General features: G+C 40.6%; 2 pseudogenes; one reads left to right on the top strand and one right to left on the bottom strand.

Moving 5' to 3' along the window:
* Positions 1-414: 414 nt before the first annotated feature.
* LOC102814974 lies at positions 415-977 on the bottom strand (annotated as a pseudogene).
* A 4,516-nt stretch (positions 978-5,493) lies between these two features.
* On the top strand, positions 5,494-6,490 carry LOC102841221 (annotated as a pseudogene).
* The last annotated feature ends 16,314 nt before the right edge of the window (positions 6,491-22,804 follow it).

Raw genomic sequence — 22,804 nt, 5'->3', positions numbered from 1 at the left:
TCAAGTGTTCCTAATAACTCTGGACCTAGCATAGCTGCCTGTCCTAAGGGCCAGGCCTGAACACCACAAATGCAGGCTTCCCTTAAAGATGCAGGCTTTGCTCTACTGCTGTAGACTTAAGTCTTTTGACCTGGATTTCTTCCTCTTTCAATTCTGGGTTGCTATTTTTAACAATTTGATGGCCCCATCACAATACCAAAACATCACCCAAAAATTGGAGTTCAATTTGATTAAAACATAAACTGAGACGTGTGGCCTAGAAGTATAAAGGAAAAGGCACCCTAAACAACTATCTGACTCTCCAGCCCACCTGTAAGAATGAAGGGAAACTGGGAAGAGGAGAAATCTGCATGCATCACTGAACTGGGCATCACTGCCTGGAGCCTCCAGAGCAGTTGACCTTTCTCGTTTTCCCTACTTCCCTGATAGATGTTCATAGAGTTTGGGTACATAGTCATCTCATTCGGCTTGGTAACACGTGTCGGCAACTGGGGACCCAAGCTCATACTTTTTGCGGAAAGATGCCACCTTGAACTTGCTAAGAAGATCTCCAGATCAATTGCTGAGAATGGGTTCATCACACTTCAGTGGCTCATCCTGCTCGTAGACCAGCCAGACATAGCAGTGGAGGCCTGTGCCCTTCGGAGGCTCGGAGCCAGCTTAATCGGAGAGGGCTGTGCCACTATTGACGTCGTTGCCCTTCATGTTGACCACCAGAAAATGTGCCATTCCCTGAATTTGGGGTTCTTCCTGCTGGGATCATCTGGGTCTGTCAGGACCAAAGTGTAGAGTTTACCGGAATCTGGGCCTTCCCATGTAATGCTGATAGGGCGGTTCTTCACCTGGGTGGGCGTCAGCACTTTGCCTAGCTCATCCACCTCCGCGCCACCGTATTTGACCTGCAACGGGTTCTGCAGCTGCTCATCCACTTCCTGCAGGCTCAAGGGCCCAGACCACTTGCTGAGGTCCGCAGGCATCGCGGGGTCCAGTGGAGTAGACAGCCGGAAGCGCAGCAAGCAGGAGCTGCGCCCGACCGCCCAGCAGCAACCACAAACTGCCCAGAGGTGGAGTGGCCGGAAGACGACCTGAACGCACGTGCCCCTACTTTGTGTATTTTTTAAAACAAAAGAGCAAGTAATTGGAAAAGAAGTCAGGAAAGTTGGATGGGTTATAGTTGCATGTGTGTATCAATCAAAGCTTTGCAACATAGGTAGCAAGTTTATACACACAGAAAATGAATGAAAGTAAAAAAAATGCCTGGATAATGGGCAAAGATACAGAAGAAAGAAAGGAGGTCAGAAAGACCTTTCACCAGAAAGTTACAGGCCGTGAAGAGTTTGAAGACACTGGATGAAGATAAGTAAACACATTGCAGGAAATAAAGTAGGGAAAGGAGGAGATGCAACTTAAAAGATGGAAAGAAATGATACAGTTTTAACTATCGCTTAGGAATCCCTGGGTGGCGCTAACCACAACACTGGTTGTTCAAACCCACTCCACCGTGCCTCAGAAGAACGGCCTGGCAATCTGCTTCCAAAAGGTAAAATCCATGAAAACTCCCTGGAGTCCTGGTGTGGCACTATAGGAGACAGCACTAGACCACAAAGTCAGTTTTTGAATCACAACGTCAGCAGTTCAAACTCACCAGCTGCTTCTTGGAAACCCTATACAGCTTTGCTGTGAGTCAGAACCAACTTGATGCACTTAACAACAGCGACAAAAAGGAAAACAGCTGCATATTAACAGTGATTATGAATACATTTGATGGTAGTGTTTTGTAAACACAACGTGCCTGCATGGGTTATACTGAAAATTCAAATGTTTCCTAAATCACTGCTTCAAAAACAAAGTATCACCAAAAATTTAATACAAGTCTCTAGGTGTGCTAACGATTATAATTTGTTATTTTTCCATCTACTAAAATTCCTTTAAAAAAAAAAGTATATGGATGGGGTTGGGCAGAACCACATGGCAGTTAACAGACACTGCCGTTACTCCTCTACTAATAACACACTGAACAAAGAATGAAAGCAAGTTCAGACTGCAATCTCAGAACTCTAGACAACAGTTGAGGTGTTGCAGAGTCAGGGTGAGTCCAGAAGTTGGGGAGAGAAGCAAGGATGGCACAGAATTTGGGAGAACCTACTTGCTAACACTGGAAGCACACATTCATTACAGTCATTTTGCGATGGGACTAGGCAACACCACGAGCAGGGAACCCAGAAAGGAAACTAAACTGAAGATGCTCTCGCCTGGTTTTTTAAGATGGTACATTAATGGCTGCGGGAGTTTGCAGACCATGCAATTGGGAGGGGTTAAGGGGAGAGCGTGGCACTATAAGGAAATGCTGTTGAATCTCAGAGGCCCACAATGGACAGGCACGAGGACCAAGAGAAAATGGAAAGGTATCAAGGCAAGATGAATACTCTAGATAGACAACACAGAGGGTAACGACTGGCTGTCTGCCCACAGCATGACACCATGGGAGAGCCTGTGTAAGGATGCCCATGAGAGAAACACACAGAGCATCTCCTATCTTTACCACAGGAAAGTAGAGTCCCACCACTAATATCACTCACTGTCTGTGACCAGCTGAACCCTCCCTGACCATAACAAGTGTATTGAATTCCAGGGATCAAACTGTCAAAACTCCAGAATCAGCTCTGGAAAAAAAACCTTCTAGTGGTTCTAGGCAAAGACACCAGTTTTACTGATAATCTGGGCTATTCTAACTCATAGCGACCAACCCTCTGTGCTCAGTGGGGTTTCCAGGGCTGTGAGTCTGTACAAAGGCCAACTACCACCCTTTGCTCCTGGGGAGTGCCTGGTAGGTGCAGCCCCAGCCTTACAGTTAGCAGCCAGGTAGTTGGCTGCTGTACCACTAGGGTACCCAATCAGAATATTTAAAAGACAGAATTTAAAAAAAAAAAAAAGCTGAATTCAACAACAAAAAAATGTAAAATCATAAAAGAAAAAGGATAAATCAAAAGAAAAATTTCAAGAAGAGGAAATTTCTCCTATAGATATCAGACTAATGGGGAAAAAAACTAAAAATTTTAGACTATAGTGCTAAGTGTGTTTAAAGAAAGCAAAAAGTACACAGAAAGCACATCAGCAAATATCAAGAAACAAACATGAGAACGAAATGAGAGACTCCACAAAGATAGAAATTAAAAAAAAAAAAAAGCTATTGGAAATGAAGAGAAATCAAAAGCATCTCAGTTGTCTGGTGGCAGTAGTTCTGTGCCGTGGAGTCAGTACCAACCCATATGGGAGCTGAAAGCCTCATTGTTCTCCTGTGGAACAGCTGGTAGTTTCAAACTGCTGACTTTGAGGGCAGCAGCCTGATTTATAACCATTGTGCTATCAGAGCTCCTTTAATTGTCTAGTGCTACTATAATAAATACAAACACCACAAGTGGTGGGCTTTAACAACCAGAAATTTATTCTCTCACAGTTTACAAGGCTGTTGCTATTGGGTGCCATCAAGTTGGTACTGACTCATGATGACCCTATGCACAACAGAACAAAACACTGTCCTGTCCTGGCAGTCCTTGGCCAAACTCATAATCATTGCTACACCTGAGCCCATTGCTACTGTCACTGTGCCTACCCATCTTATTGGGAGTCTTCCTCTTTTTCTCCAACCCTCAGCTTCACCAAACATGATATCCTTCTCCAGGGACTGGTCTCTGCTGATAATATGTCCAAAGTATGAGAGACAATGTCTGGCCATCCTGGCTGGTCCTGGGCCAACCTCACAATTGTTGCCACGCTTGAGCCTATTGATGCTGCCACTTTGCCAATTCGTCTTACTGGGGTCTTCATCTTTTTCTCTGAACCTCTACTTTACCAAACATGATATCCTTCTCCAGAAACTGGTCCCTCTTGACAATGTCTGAAGTATAAGAGACAAAGTCTGTAGTCTCCGTGTACTTCTTCTAACACAGATCTGTGTGTTCTTTTGGCAGTTCATGGTACTTTCAATATTATCCTCCAACATCATAGCTCAAACCCATCAATTCTTCTACAGTCTTCCTTATTCACTGTCAAGACTTTTACATGCATATGAGGATATTGAAAATACAGTGGCTTGGGTCAGGAGCACCTTAATCCTCATACTGACATCTTTGCTCTTCGACACTTCAAAAAGAGGTCTTGTGCAGAAGATTTGCCTAATGCAATATGTCATTCAATTTCTTGACTGCTGCTTCCATGAGAGTTAAGGGTTGATCTAAGCAAAATGAAGTCTTTGACAACTTTAATCCTTTCTCCATTTATCATGATGTTATGTATTGGCCCAGTGGTGAGGATTTCTGTTTTCTTTACATTGAGATGCAAACCATAATGAAGGCTATGGTCTTTGATCTTCATCAGTAAATATTTTAAGTCCTCTTTGCTTTCAGCAAGCAAGGTTGTTTCATCTGCATATCGTAAGTTATTGAGTCTTCCTCCAACCCTGATGCCACGTTTTTCTTCAAATAATCTAGCTTCTCTGATTATTTGCTCTGCATACAAAACTGAGTAAGTATAGTGAAAGAATAAAACCTTGGCACACACCTTTCCTAATTTTCAACCATTCAATGTTCCTTTATTCTGATTGAACAACTGCCTCTTGGTCTATGTATAGATATTATCCTATGTACAGGTTCCTTATGAGTACAATTAAGTGTTCTGGAATATTCATTCTCCACAAATCGAGGCCTGAATTTTTCTCTTCTTCACTTCCCTCAGCTTGAGAAATGCTGAGCGCGTTCTTCCCCTTTGGTTTTCTAACTTCAGATCAAAATACATTAAATAGGGAAAAGATAATCTCTTTAACAAATTGTGCTGACAAAACTGGAAATCGATTTGCAAAAGAATGAAACAAAACTAATTCTTTCACACCACACACAAAAAAAAAAAAACTCACCATGGATTAAAGACCTAAATGTAAATCCCCAATTATCAATGAAAAAATAGGGACAAACTTAACATGGCATACATAGACTATCAAACATTGCAAAACACACACAAACAATGAAGACATACTAAAAATTATAAACTTATGTTAATCAAAAAATTTCACCAAAAGAGTAAAAAGGGAGACGACAGAAAGGGATTTTTTTTTTTGCAATGACAGAGGTTCTTAGCACAACTCTAAGCTATTTTGTTACTTCTTTCTGTAATTTGCTCTCCAAATAAAGTAGAGTGGGGGGAAAAGTCTGCCTATGATCATTTAATGAGCTTTTCAAGGAAGGAACATTGTTTTATTGGTTAAAATTTATTGAACTAAAAATGCATTAAAATCATCATACAGTGAAAGTTGAAATTTTCAGTAGGCCAAGTACCAACAATTAGTAAGAAAAATAAAACATATGCTTCAAAATGAAATTTGAGTGTAAAATGCTGATCAGATCACTTTAATAGCTATTTGAAATATATTCATTTGTTATACTTTAAAACAAAGCAGCCGCCCAGTGGCCTCAGGCTATGGGCACATGTGGGGAAAGCATGCCAGGAGCCTCCTGACTGCCCTCCCTCTTCTCCCAGAACATTCTTCCAAGTACAGCATGTCCCAGGGTACATACTGTGGGGGTGCCATCCCTGCATCTCCTCCCCTGGAAGATTTCCACTTTGACTTTGGCTTTGGCAACTGTGTGAAGCAGGTGCAGTGTACCTGGAAGATCTGGACTCTAGCTGACTTCCGGACCAAGAAAAAAAAGGGGAAGCCTTGATGAGCCCAACAGCAAGGCCTCCAGGACAGACAGCTCTGACAACGGCAACTCTGATAATGATGAGGGCACTGAGGGTGAGGTCACTGAGACAGCTGATGGTTCTGCTGAAGAGCTGATGAAGAGCTCCAGAGTGGAAGGAGAGGATGAGGAAAGGAAAGAGGATTCAGGGGCTCTGACCACCCAGGATGAAAGCAGCCTGGCTAAGCGCAAGCTGCAGGTGGCCAAGAATAGCCAGGGCAAGGAGAAGAAGCATCAGCGAGACTGTAAGGTGCTCAGGGTACAGCTTGTATGCTCTCTCGGCAAACACCAAACCTTCTATGAGGACGAGATGGACAGTCAGTTCCACAAGGGGCACGTCAAGTTTGTCGGCAACAAGCTCCCAAAGCAGACGGCTGACTTCCTGCAGGAGTACAGCACCAACAATGAAACCAAGAAGACAGGATCTCCAGGAAACTGTGGAGGGCCTTGATGGTCTCCTCCAGCAAATCTATAGAGACCAGGATCTGACTTAATAAATTGTTATGGATCATTTTGTGAGGAAAGTGGAAGTAGCTCACCATGCTTGCAGCCTCTTCACTTCCATGTAATTTGTGGTCATCCAGAAGCACCTCAAGACCATGGATCACAACTGGAACCGCAGGCTCACAATGGAGCAGTCCAAGAAGTCCTTGAACATGGTGGCCCGCAGCATCCTCAACAACAAACTCAAGGAGCACTACTTGAAGGGTGAGAACCCCTTCACAGGCAGCCCCAAGGAGGAAAAGGAGCTGTAAGAGGACAAGGTGGGAGCCCCAGATGAGAAGACACCAGGAAAGACCTAGGGGCCACCCCAGCCACCAGTCCCCTGGAGTCCAAGGCCATCACCAACTGGAGGAGGAGGAGGAAGAAGCCGTTCCATTACTGATGGGGCCCTGCGGCATCAGACACACAGAATCCTGGACTTGATGTGGAGGCCAATGACTACAGTGAAGAGGGCAAGCTCAGGCCAGACAGAGGCCAAGCTCAATAAAGTGCTTTCCTCCAAAACAAAAAAACAAAAAAAGCAAAGGCTGGAAACAAGGAGAAGGATCAGTGGTCGGAAAATATGGCCTTAGGAACAAAAATGATGCCGGGGATCATATGATAGAATTTTGGAAGACCAATGACTTCTTCATTGCAAATACCATTTTTAAGCAACATAAAAGACGACTATACACATAGACCTCACTAGATGGAGAACCCAGAAATCAAACCAACTACATCTGTGGAAAGAAAAGGTGGAAAAGCGCCATATCATTAGCCAAAACAAGGCCAGACCACCAATTGCTCATATACAAGTTCAGGCTAAAACTGAAGAAAAATTTTTTAAAAGTCCACAAGAACCAAAATATAACCTTTAATATATCATATCTGAATTTAATTTAGAGATCATCTCAGGAACAGATTTGATTCATCAGACACTAAAGACCAAAGACAAGAATAATTGTGGGATGACATCAAGAACATAATACAGGAAGAAAGCAAAAGGTCATTAAGAAGACAAGAAAAGAAGGAAAAGGCCAAAATGAATGTCAGAAGAGACTCTGAAACTTAGTCTCCAGCCTAGAGGTGATAAAATAAATGGAAGAAGTGAAGAGGTACAAGAGCTGAACAGAAAATTTCAAAGGTCAGCTTGAGAAGACAAAATCAAATATTATAATGAAATGTGCAAAGACTTCAAGTCAGAAAAACGAAAGGGAAAAACATGCTCAGAATTTCTCATGCTGAAGGAAGTGAAGAAAAAATTTAAGCTTGGACTTGTGGTATTGAAGGATTCTATGGGCAAACTGAGCTACTAACCAAAAGTTCAGCAGTTTGAATCTACCAGTAGCTTCATGAGAGAGAGATGAGGCTTTCTGCTCCCTGGCACTGTAGAATAATACACTGGACCAAAAGGTCGGTTTGAATGAGGTTTCACCAGCCACTCCTTGGAAACCCTACACAGGGTTGTTATGAGTAGGAACCTACTTGAAGGCAGTTAACAACAATAAATTATTTACAGCATTGGGAATCCTATACAAGGTTGCTGTAAGTCAAACCATGGCACATAACCACCATCATACGCAAAATACTGAATGATGCAGAAAGCATAAAAAGAAGATGTAAGGAATACACAGGCACTGTAGCAAAAACAAATGGTCGGTGCTCAACCATTTCAAGAGGTAGCATATGATCAAGAGCCAATGATTCTGAAGGAAGAAGTCCAAGGTTCATTGAAGATACTAGCAAAGAACAATGGGAATATATAGAATACAAATTGAAATCTTTCAACAAACTGACGTGGCACTGGAAGCACTCACTCATTTAATGACAAGAAATTTGAAAGACAGCTACTGACCAGCTGACTGGAAGAAATCCTTATCTGTGCCCATTCCAAAGAGAGGAGACCCAACGAAATTTGGAAATTGTCAGACAATATCACTGATATCCCATACGAGTAAATTTTACTGAAGATAACACAAAAACGGCTACAACCATACATTGACAGAGAACTTCCAGAGGTACAAGCCAGATTCAGAAGAGAATATGGAACAAGGGATATTACTGCTGATGTCAAGACGGATCTTGGCTGAAAGCAGAGAATACCAGAAAGATGTTTATCTGTGCTTTATTGATGATGCAAAGGCTTTCTACTGTGTGAATCATGACAAGCTATGGACAACATTGGGTAAAATTCGTATTTTGGGATACTTAATTGTGCTCATGAGGACCAGGTACATAGACCAAGTGGCAATTGTTTGAACAGAACAAGGAAACAGAACGGTTTAAAATTAGGAAAGGTGTGTGCCAGGGTTGTATTCTTTCACCATACTTACTCAACCTGTATGCTGAGAAAATAATCTGAGAAGCTGGATTATATCAAGAAAAATATGGCATCAGGATTGGAGGAAGACTCATTAACAACCTGTTATACATAGAGGATACACTCTTGCTTGTTGGAAGCAAAGAGGACTTAAAATATTTACTGATACAGATCAAAGACCACAGCCTTCACTATGGGTAGCATCTCAATGTAAAGAAAACAAAAATCCTCACCACAGGACCAATTAACAACATCCATATTAACAGAGAAAAGATTGAAGTTGTCAAAGACACTATCAATGTTCATGGAAGCAGCAGTCAAGAAATCAAACTACGGATTGCATTGGGCAAATCTGCTGCACACGACCTCTTTAAAGTGTTGTAGAAGAAAGATGTCAGTTTGAGGATTAAAGTGTGCCTGACCCAAGCCATGGTGTGTTCAGTAACCTCATATGCATGCAAAAGTTAGACAGTGAAAACGGACAACCATAGAAGAACTGATTCATTTGAGTTATGGTGTTGCAGGAGAATATTTTAAGTACCATGGACTGACAAAAGAACACACAGATCTGTGTTGGAAGAAGTACATCCATAGTGCTCCATAGAAGCCAGGATGGCCAAACTTCATCTCTCATACTTCAGACATATTGTCAAGAGGGACCAGGTCTGGAGAAGGATAATATGGTTGGTAAACTAGAGGGTCAGATAAAAATTGGAAAACCACCAACAAGACGGACTGACATGGTGGCAGTAGCAATGGGCTCAGACGTAGCAACTGTTGTGAGGTTGGCCCAGAACCAGGCAGTGTTTCATTTTGTTATGCACAGGGTCACACTATGAATCAGTGTTGACTCAATGGCACCTACCCTAATAACATCAGACAAGGGAGTAATCTCTAAATTTTATAGAAAACTACAATACTTCACAAGAAAAAGACAAATAACCAAATTTTAAAAATGGGCAGAAGACATGAACAGGCACTTCATCAGGGAAGACATTCAGGCAGCCAACAAACATATGAAAAACTGTTCATAATCATTAGCTATTAGAGAGATGCAAATCAAATGAGCTATCATCTCACACCAGTATTAACAGAGGAAAAAAACAAAAACAGAAAACAGCAAATGCTGGGGAGGACGTGGAGACTGGAACCCTCCTACATTGCTGGTGGGACTGCAAAATTGTTCAACCACTTGGAAAATGGTATAGCATTTTGTCAGAAAGTTTCAAATAGAAATACCTTATGATCCAGCAATTCCACTCCTTGGTATATATCCACAAGAAATACAAGCCATAACACGAGCAGATATATGCACACCAATGTTCATTGCAGCACTATTCACAATAGCAAATAGATGGAGAAAGTCTAAATGCCCATCAGTGGAAGGCTGGATAAACAGACGTTGTACATACACACAATGGAATACTATGCTACCTTGAAGAATAACAATGAAGCTGAAAAACACTACGTAACATTGATGAACCTTGAGTACATTATGTTGAATGAAATTGGTCAACCTTTTACAAAAGGGCAAATATTGCATAAGACTATTATTGTAAAAGCTTAAGAAAAGATTTCCATACTAAAAGAAAAATTATTTGATGGTTACCATGAGTGGGAGAGAGGGGACAGTAATTCACAGGTTAGGAGGTAGACACATGATAGCTCTGGTGATGGGGAGAGAAATATACAAGGAGGGGGAGGGCAATACACAAGAAGGGTGTTGTTGGTAGATTAACAATGAAGCTAAGGGAGAGTTAGGGAGGTAGGGTGGTGATGGTGGTTATGTGCCGTGGAGTCTTTTCCGACTCATAGTGACACTGTATAGGGTTTCCAAAGCTATAAATCTGTACGAGAGCAGAAAGCCTCACCTTTCTTCCATGGAAAAGCTGGTAGCTTCAAACTGCTGACCTTGAGATCAGCAGCCCAACTCATAACCACTAAGGTACAGGGAAGTATGCATCGGATAAATGAGAAAGAGGTAAACAGTGATGTAAACACAACCTTGGAACTACAGTGCTGTGTGATACAGGGGTCAAGACATAGTCTGAATGGGTAAAGGAAGGGAAATAACATTAAGGGGCTTGACTATCTTGTTATCAGTGGTTTCCCTTGCCTACTATTGTAAAATAGACACTTGGTGGTATGCCATGGAGTCGGTCCCAACTCATGGCAACCCTGTATAGGGTTTCTGAGGCGGTAAATCTTTACAGGAGCAGAAAGTCTCATCTTTTTCCTGCACAATGACTAGTAGTTTCGAACTGCTCACCTTAAGGTTAGCAACCTTACTTAGAACCATTATGCTACCAGAGCTCCTTAAAATACTTCGATTGATAAAAGTGAATATTGGGAATTATGATTACAGAAAGCCTGCAAGTCTGTCTTCAGCCTATAAATGACTGGATTAGCTAAAAGGAGAATTATAATTTGCCCAGGGAAGTATATTTCTTTTCAAGCATTTGTGGAGTATGGGGACTTACATAGAATCCTAAGCCCCACCCCAAATCTTCTGAGGTGGGACATTCATATATGAAAACACATGCAGACCAACTCAAAATGGCTAGAAGAACAGAGGATACTTCTTGAAAACAGACCAGCACAAAAGAAGCAGACTGGCTGCTAGAATATTAAACAAACTGTTTTCCTTGGAGCCATCAAGGCAAGAAAAATCAGCCCATCAGGGTAAACCCCCTTCTAAGACTGAAACTCAATGGGAACCCATGAGCAGTCTAGTATGTTCACTTTAACTGCCCTGGCCCACTTGTGAATGGAAGTGAGGGAAACGCAGCAATGAAGACATGGACTGAGTTTAGCCACGTTCCACTGACACCCATTGATCTTAAGATGAGAGGGAGAAGAGGAAGGGCTGGCTAGTCTGAAGTTTAGGTAGTCATGCGAACTATTGAGTACATGGACACTGGCCTAGCTACTGGAGGCTAGAGCTAGGAGTGAAGCAGCTAGTTGGTCTGAAGTGGGGGGAGGCATGCAAGAGCTCCCAAAATTGCAGATAGTATCCATTTGACCTAGCTTGAATGGCTAGCTGACCAGTACTCGACCAGATGAAGATAAAAATTTTTGATATAGGGAGCAAGCATAAATTGCTACAATTTGATGAGAACTGGACCTTTGCTTATGAATGCAGTTGATCAAAATTCCAACTGAAATGAAAAGATTCTTCATATAAAGATCAAGCTTGTCTCCTCAGTATATTGGGTTGATAGGGATGGGCAACTTAGACATTGCCTATCAAAAATGAGGGCTAAAAAGGCATCAAGTGGCTCGCTTACAAGTTTTCATGAGTTTGCTTAGTTTCAGAATGAGGTGGGTAAGGTAGAATCCCCATTGAATAGCTTTTCTCTTTTCCAGATGGATCTGGTTAAAGAGGATGGGCATGATGGTGATAGGGTTTTATGATTTATTTATGAGTAACTGTTATCAGGACTAATTGCAATTGTCTCAACTGTAAATGCAGAAGATGTGTAACTAAAAAGAGTTCTAGTTAATGTTTGATTTCAGGAACAGACAACCCTAGGACCATCAAGAGGGAAGAGCATGAGTGCAGCTTGAGACCCTAACCAAAAAAGCAGTGACAGCAGAGATGATGGTAGAGGTGGTGGCATAGAGAAATAGAGCAGCTGAGGACTCTAGAAAGACTGTGTGCCTGTGGGCATGAGGCTGTTTTGCAAAATGTGCCCTTTGAACATTTAAATGAACATATCTTTTTTTGTTTTGTATGTTTACATCAAAAATAAAAGGGAATAGAGGTAAATACTGTTAACTGATGGTACATGGAGGGGGCTGTAATCATTCCAATGAATGAAGTATGATTTGTTGAATGGAAAACTGATAATCTGCCCTGTAAATCTTCATTCAATTCACACTAAAAACATAACAACAACAACAATAAAAAACATTTTATGAGACCAAAAGGTCAACAATTACTCAAAAGCAAAGGCCAGAAGGTAAGTGGGCAGGGAAACTAAAGTGCTGGAAATGGAACAAACAAAATACAATTAAAAGAGATGTTGATATATTGTGATAAATTTACTTAATATTGCTGAACAATTTGTGTGAAAATTGTCACATTGGAACCTCACTTGCTGTGCAAATTTTCACCAAAAATTTAAATACATATATTTTTAAAAAATAAAAATAGCTAGACAGTTACAATTTTTTCAAGGTAGTTAATTTGTAAGAATTGAAAATAACACTAGTTAAAAGATTTTTTTAATGTATATTAAGTTTTGAATTAGGAATCATCTATTAAAATATGTTTACTGCATAGTAACGTAAATGCCATTTTAAAGAGATGAAAGAAAGATGAAAAAGGTCTACTAAACTGATATCAGAAGCTGGGATGCTGAGTTCTTGGAGTGGAGTAGTTTGTAGTGTTTAGAAAAGACCAGGCAAGATTACGCAAGGGAAAGGAAAAGGCCACAGGAAGGCCAAAATAATAATAATAATACATGTATGGGGAAAAAAAAACATCATAGTAGACCATAGAAATTGGTGGGATACAATTGTAATCAGAACCCATTTCAGCACACAAAAACACTGCCACCTTTTTAATATGAGAAGCATAATAAGTAATATAAAACCAATAATGGATGCATAACTACTTGACAAATTGTACCTTGGCACACACTTCACACCTCCATTTTCAGAGCTCATTACAATTTTCAGCAAACAATCTCTACATGCTAACTCTTACTTCTGGGTCCTAAGATAATTTCAAGTGATTCTGACACCTTTCTTCCACTCATCCTGCTTTTGGTATATTCATCTCCATGTTACTGTGATCCTCACAAATGACCCTAATGTGAAGGCAGCGATTGCTATCTCCATTTCACAAATGAAGAAACAGCTCAAAAAGTTTAAATGCCCTTGCCATTCAATAGCTTCCTTCCTACCTGTGGTTGACTCCATGTGTGTCAGAGAAATGTGCTGTCTGGGATTTTCAATGGCTAATAGAGGCACTGTGGGTTAACGTGCCAGACTGCAAAGCTGTTTGAATTGCAAGGTCAGCAGTTCAAGCTCACCAGCTGCTCCTCAGAAACCATCGTTATACAGGGTCGCTGTGGGTCGGAATCAATTTGACGGCACTTAACAACAACAACAACAACATTTTTAGAAGCAGACCATCACACCTTTCTTCTGAAGTGCTTCAGGATGGACTGAAACCTCCAGTTTTTCAGTGAGCACTTGAGCACATTAACCATTTATACTACCTAGAACTCCAGAAAAACCAAGTACTGGGTCCAAAGCCTCTTGTCTAATTTGTGATAGAACAGGAATGTGAAAGGCCTCTTGATTCCAAGTTGCTTTTCCCCTACACCATGGCTCCTTTACAGGCTTGACTGAGCTATTTGGTTTATCTTAATCATACTCTAAGCAAGCTAAAAATGAAAGTGGTGTAGTGAAGTCCACCCAAAAGATATTAAACCTTTCTGATTCCCATTTCATTTCTTTTTCAAGAATATAACAAAGTGCTTTCTGGGGAGCAGCATTTATAGGGCAGCTTTCATGTCCACCAAGACTCCTGGTGTGGCACTGCAGGATAAGAACTGGACCACAAGTTCAGTTTGAACCCCATGGTCAGTGGCTCAAACTCACTGATGCTCCTTGGAAATTCTATATAGGGTTGCTATGAGTCAGAATGGACTTGAAGGTACTTAACAACAACAACAATGGCACATGGAAGGATTTCAGGGTTCAGGTTATTACAAAGGCAGCATTAGACAGCAATTCTAAGATTATTCATTTACTCAAATAAAGAGCAGTCAGATTACACCAATAAGGACCAGATTTAAGACATTCAAGAAAGTTCACTGAAAGACTATTTGCAGCTTCCTGGTGTGGTGCTATAGGATGAGCACTGGACTGCTAGCTGTTAGGTTGGCATTTCAAACCTACTAGCTGCTCCCTGGAAACCTTATATATAGGGTCAATGTGAGTCAGAGCCCAATGGACGACACTTAACAACAAGCCAGCCAAGTTCTCCCTCAGTCTCATTTCCATGCCCAGGGCATCTTTGGAATGCACAATGCTCTTCACAGGCAGCTGTAACACACACCACTATTCAGAACAAACAATTGCTCCTACCACAGTCTGTAACTCTGTGTGAAAGATAAGTTGAGGAAGGGCAAGGAAAAGAGAGATAACACTTTCCAAAGTTAACTCAGGATTTTGAAGGAAAGCTCGAACTCAACCATTTTGTTATGAGTATTCTCAGTGAGATAATACAAATTCTAAGAGGTTTCTAAACATGTTGTTATTGTTGTTAAATGCAGTGGAGTCCGTTCAGACTCCACAACCTTGTATAGGGTTTCTAGGGAGCAGCTGGTGGGTGTGAACTACAGACCTTGTGATTTGCAGTACCGTGTTTATCCTACAAGTATCACACCAGGGCTCCTCTAAACATATAGGAATGCTACATAAACTGAGTTTCATGAATCTATGTCAAAAGTACTCAACTAAAGAACAAATTAAAATATATAATAAAAATAGGAAATCTGTCAAATAGTTGGATATTCTGGTCAATATTTATTTAAAAGCAAAAGAGAAAACAGAATGGATAAACACCACAGATAACAGTCTAACATGTGATAATTCTCCAGTCTCCAGTTCAAAACTACCAGCCATTCCATGGGAGAAAGATGAGGCTTTCTGTTCCCATGAAGATTTACATCCTCAGAAACCCTATACAGGGTTGCTATGAGTCAGAAACAACTCCACGGCACACCACCCTCCCCCCTCCCACCACCACCTCTGGGGCGCTGGTGACATTATAGGGCAAGTGCTGGACTGCTAACCCAAAAGGTGTCAGTTCAAACCCATCAGCCACTCCACAGAAGAAAAGATGACACTTTCTGGAGTTCTGGTGTGGCATTGCAGGTTAATGCATGGGACACCAAGGTCAGTTTGATCTGCAAGGTCAGTGGTTCAAGTTCACCAACCTCTCCTCGGAAACAACTATACAGGGTTGTTATGAGTTGGAACCGACTGGGCACTTAACAACAACAACAAAGATTGACAGTCTCAGCAACCCTATACAGGGTAGCTAAGAATTGGAACCAAGTTGCACTATCTTTTCGGTATGCACTGGCGAGCACTGTCACTGAATGAGGCAAGGATTCCCCCAAAGTTAGAGCATGTTCTTCCTAATTCTCACAGTAAGGAAACATTTTCCAATAATCTTGCAGTGGCACAGGCTAGATTCAGCTTATCAGTAAGAAAGCATATATTGAAATTGATCTAGAAATGTTTTTGAGAGCTTAATTTAAAATTTAAAAAAAGCACCTCAGATAAGCTTGCCTTATAAGCAGAATATTAAAAACTCAGATTATTTGCAAGGGGTCATAGGCTATTTTTTAAAAGAATATTGGATACAATATACATTTTACATATGAAAAAAGACACTGCCTGTGTTACAGGCAATCCCCAAAAAGGGGTATGTGGCCTACTTCTGAAAAATGGTCCTTGTGTTCTCCTCAGGGAACAGGAAAATGGCTGCATGCTGGGGAGGGCAGCAAAGGGGAACAGGATAACATCCCGGGGTGCCTGAAGCCGCTCAGGTTTGTGTTACTTCCTTCCCCAGTACTTCTGCCTGCTTTGGGCCCCTGGGAATTCTAACAGCCAGAGAAATGATGCAGGAAGAGAAGGTTCAGTCTCTCTAAAATCAAATAGAGGAGGGATCTTTCTGCAAAGAGGCCCCTAGCATTGAATTGAAAAAAAGTAAGTGTGAAACAGAGCAGGGAACCAGCTGAGATTCTTTCAAGCACACAAATGAAACAACTGAATTAGGATATGTGACAGAATTCTTTTGAGGCAGTGTCAAAAAGGGACTTTTAGTAACATCAGACCATTTTTCACAATTAAAAAGTATTAAAACCAGACAAAGCAGCAGCTTTCTTTAATCCTTCAGTAACTGTGTGCAAGCATTAAAAAAGTAAGGATCTTAAACCGGTGAAGCCTATATTCCATAGGCCTCTTTATCAAAGTATTCAACTACATTAAAAACATTCAGAGTACTTACTTAGCTTCCCATTTTTAAGTGACACTTTTTAAAAAATGAATTATCATCAAGCTTCTTAAAATAGAGCAAATCTACTTTGTTTCATGTGTTAGAGACATGCACAGTGAATCCACCCACTACTTACTCCTTTAACTGCTAACATGGTGGAGATATAGAAATACATAGAGAACAAACAGATACAGAGAAAATGCAGCTCACATGCAAAATGTAAATAGCAATAGCTTCTTACCCTATTAATTAGTGAGTAATCTTTCAGTATCTACCTATGCCCACCATGTGCCAGCATTCTAGAGAACACAAGAAAAATAGTGGGATGGTCCGGGTCCTTAAGAAGCTTACCATCTACTTGGAAGGAAAAATAAAACAAGGAATAATGCCCATAAAACAGAAATCAATTTAAGTACTAAATGTATAATGGTATTGTAAATGTATAAAGTAAAAAACAAGACCATTATGAGTTTGAAAACAAATGAGTAAAAAGGCAGCACTCTGGACTGAACCTTCAAATTTGAAAACAGAGCTTTACAATGGCAAAGACAAGAGGAAAAGAGTCCACATTGGAATATAAAGAAAATATAAGCAAAGACGGAGTCATCTGAGAAGTCATCTGGCAGACAAGAAGCAACTGAAGAGGCTGGTCTGTCAACGTGAAAAGCTCAAATTGGAAAACAGTGAAAAATAGGTGGAATAGAACCAGAATACAAAGAATCCAGAAATTCAGACCATGTTAGTACCAACAGCCATGAAATTAAAAAATCCCCTAGTGAAAGCAGCAAGACAAGAGAGGCAGCAAAACAGACATAACTAGTTGTTGTTGTCAAGTGCTGTTGAGTCGATTCCAACCCATAGCGACCCTGTATAGAGTTTCTGAGGAGCAGCTGGTGAGCTTGAACCGCCGACCTTGCAACTTGGCAGTTCAAACGGCTTTGCAGTCTGGCGCATTAACCCACAACGCAACATCAGGACTCCATAACTAGTGTAGCCAAGTACTATTTATTGGGAAGCACAAACTCCAGTGTTTACTTTTGTATAACTGACTTAATTTTTGTTTCAAGGCCCCCATTCCACTGAACGGTAAAACAAAAGTTCATTCAATTCAGGGTAATCTCAGATTTCTGGTTAATCTTTTGCAAGGGTTGCATCAAAATTTATTTCAAAGGATAACAGAAAGCTAGACTTGAGGATGGGGAGATAAGTGAAGGACATTAACATTTATATCCACAAACATCTGTAACTATTCCACCAGTGGACTCCTGATATGGTGCTGTAGGATCAGCACTGGACTGCAAACCACAAGGTTGGTGGTTCAAACCCACCAGCAGCTCCTCGGAAACCCTGTATCGGGTGGCTGTAAGTCAGAACCAACTCTACAGCACTTTTAACAACAAAATGCTTGGTGCTGTAGGATAAGAATTAGACTGCTAACCACAAAATCAATGGCTCAAACCCACCAGCTGCGCCTCAGAAATCCTATTACTCTGAGTCAGAGTCAACGCAATGGCACTCACAAGGATTTTTATTATTATTATTGTTATTACTTTAAGGCGATAACAAAAACTGGCAGCAAAAAGGATTCCAGTCTCATTCTAAGAGTTAGTACTACTGAGTTGTTTTCCACAGTGATACATTCATTAATGTGGTTCACAAACACTATTAGATTTCAAATAGCTACATAGTCGTATGAAAAGAAATCACAAATGATAAAGTTTAAAAATCTTATAAGACCATATCTGCCATTCTATCCACAATTCTGTAGGTGTGATGCTGTACGGTATATACTAGACTACATCTGCAAGGTCGGTGGTTCAAACCATATACAGGGCTGTTATGAGTCAGAACAGACTCAATGGCACTTAACAACAATTTTTGTAGAACAGGTAACAGAATATTTACTCTTTGAAAGTAAAATAAGCTGAAAAATGATGTTTTCACAAACAATGCACATGATTATAGCAGTTATATTCATTCTTACCCAAAATTAAAAAACACCAAAATGCTCATTAATGGGTGATAATGCCAAGGAGTTTGTTTTATTTAAACCTATAATCAACACTCATAGAGGCAGCAAGGAAGGAATCAAATGATATATTGTATTGGGCAAATGTGCTGCAAAAGACTCCTTTAACATTTTCAATCGCAAAGAAGTCACTTTGAAGACTAAGGTGTACCTGATCCAAACCATAGTATTGTCAATCACTCATATGTATGTGAAAGCTGGACAGTGACAAAGGGAAGAGCAAAGAACTGATGTATTTTAGTTACAGTGCTGTTGAAAAATAATATAAAGTGTCCTTTGAGAAGAACAAACATATCTTAAAGTACAGTCAGAATATTTCTTAGAAGCAAGGATGTGGAGAGTTCGTCTCATGTACTTTGGACACGATAGCAGGAAGGGCCAATCCCTGGAGATCCCTGGTCATCATGCTTGGTAAAGGAGAGGGTCAGCAGAAATAAAAGAAACACACTCAATGTGACAGACTGATACAGTGGCTGGAACAATGAGCTCAAACCTACTTACTACTGTGAGGACGGCACAAGACCAGGCAATGTTTTGATCACTTATACATGGCGGGTCACTGTAAGTCAAAGATGACTCGACAACCCCTAGCAGCAACCACCTAAAGGATAAGCAAACTGAGGTACATCTAGCCAACGGGATGCTATTGAGTGATAAAAAAGAAATGAACTATCAAGCCATTAAAAGGAGACATTTTATTGCTAAGTGAAAGAATGAACAAACGTGTTATAGAGGATGCACAGTCAGAATGTCCCTTAGAAATAAAATTGCAAGACTTCACCCCACATACTTTAGACATGTCGTCAGGGAGATCAGTCCCTGGAAAAGAACATCATGCTAGGTAAAGTGGAGAGTCATTGAAAAAGAGGAAGACCCCCATCCCCCGTGGCAGCAGCAATGGGGCTCAAGCTTAACAATGGTTGTGAAGATGGCACAAGACCAGGCAATGTTTTGTTCTGTTCTGTATAAGGTCCCTGTGAGTTGGAACTGACTCAACGGCACCTCACAACAGCAGCAGTAACAACACAGGGTCACTATGAGTCATAACCTACTCCACATGATCTAACAAGTGAAAGAAGCCAGTCTGAAAAGGTTACGTACTGTATGGCTTTACCTATATGACACAACAATCCACGCAGAAACAGTAAATAAAGTTTCCATGTTGTTGTTAAGTACTGTGGAGTCAGTTCTGACTCATAGTGACCCTGCACAGGGTTTCTGAGGCTGTAAATCTTTACAGAAGCAGAAAGCCTCATCTTTCTCCAGCCAAATGGCTGGTAGTTTCGAACTGCTGACCTTGAGGTTAGCTGCCTGATTCGTAACCACTACATTACCAGAGATCCTCAGGCTTACTGAAAGTATTGTATATGGAACTGTAATAGAAGACAAATGAAATTATGTATCTATCAAAACCGTTATAACAGTACACCACAAAGAGTGAAACCTAATCTAAACTACAGATATCAGTTAGTAACTGATGAATATTGGTTCATCATTTATATCAATGTAATACAGGAATGCAAGATGTTAATAACAGGAGAAAATTTGTACAGGCATGTGAACTCTGTATTTTCTACATAATTTTTCTAAAGCTAAAACTGTTCTAAAAATAAAGATTATTAATTAAAATGTTAAAAATAGCTGAAAAAGACCAAGAATAATGCTCTGGTGTCTCCGCAGCTGAAGCTGAACATTCAACAATGTTGTTAGCTGTTCTTGAGTCTGCTCACATTTAATAGAGACTTTATGTAACAGAGCAAGCTAAACATTGTTCAGTCCCATGCCATCTTCATGATCATTGGTAGATTTGAGGCCACTGAGTCAATCCATCTCCCTGAAGGTTTTTCTTGCTTTCATTGGCCCTCTTTTCCAAATATAATGTCCTTTTCTAGCAATTAAGCTTTCCTGGTTACATGTCCAAAGAGCATTCTGGTCATATTTCTCCTGACTCATTTGTTCATTCTTCTGGCATATTCAATATTCTTTCCCATCACCAGTTTGAATGCATCGATTTTTCTATCTTCCTTTTTCATTACCTAATTCACGGCAAATGAATAGATGATGGCGTGGGTAAGGCATACCTTAATTATCAACGTGACATCTTGGTTTTTGGACTTTAAAGATCTTTTGCAGTAGATTTGCCCAATGCAGTATGTTGTTTGATTTCTTCACTGCTGCTTCTATGGTCACTGATTGTTGACCCAAGTAGAATAAAATCATTGGAAACTTTTATTTCTTCTCCATTTATCACAATGGTGCTTATTGGTCCAACTGTTAGGATTTCTGTTTTCTTTGTGTTCAGGTGCAATTCATATTTAAAGTTGTGAACTCAACCTTCACCACTAGTATTTTAAGTCATTTTCATTTCAGCAAGCAAGGTTGTACACCTATATATCACAGGTTGTTACTAAGCAGTCCTCCAATCTTGAAGGGTTGCAATACTCTGACTATAATGAGTAGTCAGTGCCATCTTTATATACCTTTCCAAAGCACAGAGGGAAATCCTGGTTATTAGCCAGAAACAAATATCTATCTAATGCTAACTTACTAGTTTTCTGCCCAAATGATAGCCTGAAGAAATATTAAATAAGAGACAATTATAGAACTAAAGAGCAAAAAGTACTGGAATTACTAGAGGAGGGGAGCCTTTCTGGCATGCTATATTTAATCGTTTGTTGTACTGTGGTAACTTTCATGTTGCTGTTACGCTGGCAGCTATGCCACCAGTATTTGAAATGCCAGCAGGGTCACCTATGGTGGACAGGTTTCAACAGAGCTTCCAGACTAAGACAGATTAGGAAGAAGAAGACGACCACTTTTGGAAGGCTAGCCACTGAAAACCTTATGAATAGCAGTAAAACACTGTCAGATATAGTGCAGGGAGATAAAAATATTATGAATAGCAACAGAGTATTGCCAGATATAGTACCGTAAGAACCACCTAAAAACCAGAGTATTATTCTTTCATATAGATCCATTTCTATTTTAAGGGAAGATTGCCAATTCCTTAAAAATAGAAATGAGGAATTTGGTGTTTTGTTTGCTTTGGGCTTCTGACTGAGTTCTGATCTAGATTTGTGATGTTTGGTTGGATTTAGTCTTATCTTCCTCTCCAGTTCCAGACACTTGTTGCTGTAGTTAGGCACCACAGAGTCAGCCCTGGTTGATAGCAGCTCCATGCACAACAGAATGAGCTGGTACTGGCTGTCTGCCATCCTCACAACCTTTGCTATGTTTGAGTCCACTGTTACAGCCACTGTGTCAATCCATCCCCTGGAAGAGCTACCTCTATTTTGCTGACCCAAGTAAGATGTCTTTTTCCAGGGATTGGTCTCTCCTGATAACATACCCCAAGGATGTGTGGCGAACTCTTGCATCCTAACTGTGCTGCTTCCAAGACCGATCTGTTCACTCTTCTGGCAGTCCATAGTATACGCTGCATTCTTCATCAACACCATAATTCAACTGCATCAGTTCTTATTTGCTGTTCCTTATTCATTGTGCAGCATTCACATGCATATGGTAGGTGACTGAAAATACCATGGATTGGATCAGGTATTGGTCCCGTGTTCAAAGTAACATCTTCGCTTTTTAACACTTTAAAGAGGTCTTTGCAGTACTTTTGCAAAATATGCCAATTGATTTCTTGACTGCTAGCTCCAAGGGCACTAACTGTGGACTAAAGTAATATGAAATCCTTGACAGCTTCAATATAGGTCTTTGATCTTGATCAGTAATTGCTTCAAGTTCTCTTCACTTTCAACAAGCAAGGTTGTGTTACCTGCATACTGTGGCTGTGAATGAGTTTTCCTCCAATTCGGATGGAAGAATTTTATTCATTTTCATACAGCCCACCTCCTCAGATTATGTGATCATCATACAGAATGAATTTGTTGCTGTTGTTGTTGTTAGGTGCCATTGAGCTGGTTCTGACTCATAGAGACTCCATGAACAAACAAAGCTTAACACTGCCTGATCTTGCACCGGGCCAATAATCTTTGCTACACTGAAGTCTACTGCTACTACCACTGTGCCAATCCATCTCATTGATGGTCTTTCTTCCACCCTCTACTTTGCCAAGCACAATGTCTTTCTCTAGGTACTAGTCCCTCATGTTAACATGTCCGAAGTATGAGAGAGGGAAGTCTAGCCATCCTGGCTTCCAAGGAGTATTCAGGATGTACTTCTTCCAACACAGATTGGTTTGTCCTTTG

This window comes from Chrysochloris asiatica, unplaced genomic scaffold, assembly GCF_000296735.1.
Source record: "Chrysochloris asiatica unplaced genomic scaffold, ChrAsi1.0 scaffold00061, whole genome shotgun sequence".
Classification (NCBI taxonomy): Eukaryota; Metazoa; Chordata; class Mammalia; order Afrosoricida; family Chrysochloridae; genus Chrysochloris; species Chrysochloris asiatica.
The sequence above is the reverse complement of the archived record's forward strand: the minus strand, read 5'-3'. Positions and strand labels throughout refer to the sequence as shown.